This window comes from Mus caroli, chromosome 14 (genome assembly GCF_900094665.2).
Source record: "Mus caroli chromosome 14, CAROLI_EIJ_v1.1, whole genome shotgun sequence".
Taxonomy (NCBI): Eukaryota; Metazoa; Chordata; class Mammalia; order Rodentia; family Muridae; genus Mus; species Mus caroli.
In genome coordinates, this window is record NC_034583.1 from 81,907,755 (window position 1) to 81,909,893 (window position 2,139).

A 2,139-nucleotide genomic window follows, 5' to 3' on the forward strand; every position below is an offset into this window, starting at 1 on the left:
AAAAAAAAAAAAGAAAGAAAAGTTGACATCTAGTCTGACAATGCTTACTCTAAAAGCCAAAGACAGTCTGAGAAAAGCCCCCAAGTTAGAAATGTGATGCCCTTTTCTGAGTTTTTTAGAGGGTTATTCATTACACTCCCAAATATATAGGTTATTGCTCTTGACTTTGGTTTCTTTCTGGAGGTAGACGTTATGTCACTGTGGTTGAATGCACCATGTCCTATAGACATAGGGCCTAGAGGGCCCTGAATTAGAATTGACCAGAATGCTTCTTGCCTGAACACCAAGTTTCAGAGTACCAGGATTCCAAAAGAATGAGCAACTGATATCCTATTTATCTATGAAACCTATAAACCACATAAACCATCAGTGTGGCATTATAACCCTCAAGGTAAGAAGTTGCAGGTATATCTTAGGGGATAGCCAACATCTCTCTAATAACATATAAAACCTGTTCAACAGGAGGGAAATTGTGCCTGGTACTGGAAACTAGGTTAGGGAGACCATGGGTCTTGGAGAAGAACCTACCATGATCAATTAGTAAACCAGCATAACCTTTAACTACATTATAAATATTTGTGCTTATTCCCATATATAAATTTATTACTCATCAATAATCAAGAAAATCTCTTTTTACAAATAAGGAGACTATTTTAAAAAGTCTCAACTAATCAAAATGAAGAGTTGTGAAGGCCAGTTCCAACTGATACATCTACAGAGTAATTTTTTTCTTTTTTTTTTTTAAACAAATTTTATTAGCTATTTTCTTCATTTACAATTCAAATGCTATCCCAAAAGTTGCCTATACCCTCCCCCGACCCTGCTCCCCAACCCACACACTCTCACTTCCTGGCCCTGGTGTTCCCCTGTACTGGGGCATGTAATCTTTGCAAGACCAAGGGCCTCTCCTCCCAATGATGGCCAAATAGGCCATCTTCTGCTACATATGCAGCTAGAGACATGAGCTCAGTAGATACTAACTTTAGGGAACTCTGTACAAGAAGGGGTGGAATGATTTTAAGCCCCAAAGAATAAGAAAGTTTGCTCTTAGACCATTTCTTCTACTAATATAAAAAGCTATAATATAAAGTTTCACCAACATGACTATTTACACATGAACTGAACAAGTAAATCAATAATAAATGTGCCAAAGTGGATAGAAAAAGACAATGAGGCCTCAACTCTACAGAAAGCAATAGAGGAAACTAAGGAATACTGAGATTGTAGAAAGAGTCTTCCTCTTGGAGAAGCATATCATTTAGAAATCCAATACCAAACGGTCAGTCATGAAAACATATTAACAAGAAATGTCATATGAACAAGGCAGGTTATGTGTATAAATACATATGTATAGACATATAAACATATCCATGTAACAACAATTGCATGTTTTAAAGCATTTGAAAGAGAAAATATAGTATATAGGAAGATTTGGAGTTTTTTCAATAGCTTCCTGCCCTTCTCTTTACTCATTCAAAACCCTCAATTATCCTTTTTCATTGACCATATTAAATGTTTACCTGTATATGTATATACATATATTCTTAAGCATATTCAGTCTATATAATATTAATTGTTTATATGTTTTCATGTCTGACGATTCGGTTTTGAGAGCTTGAGGCTGTAAGTCTTCCTGTACTTAGATATTGTTCACCTGTCGAAAGAGCTGCCAACTTTTCAGGAAGTATTGCTCTTCCTGTGATATTTTATGGCCCCAGTTCATAATTCATCTTCTTCCCTACATTCAATGTTTATAACTTTTACAGCAGGTAAAGGTGTTAGAGCCGCCAGAACCATCAGGGCTGTGGTGTTGCTTTGATGAGTGATCTAAACATGGACTAAATAGAGAACTGTGATCATGTCAGCAAACTATCCTTTGTGTCTTCCCTGGTCACCACTGATTTTGTTTTGAGCTATTCATAGGCTACCAGCAACAGGATGGTGTGTCTTTATCGTTATAGATAAAGTCTGATTAGGGTGATTCCTGTCAGTTCCTAATTTTTTCATTCCTCAAATATCTTTTTGGGTTTTTTTGGTTTTTGTTTGTTTGTTTGTTTGTTTGTTTGTTTGTTTGTTTCAGACAGGGTTTCTCTGTGTAGTCCTGGCTGTCCTGGAACTCACTTTGTAGACCAGGCTGGC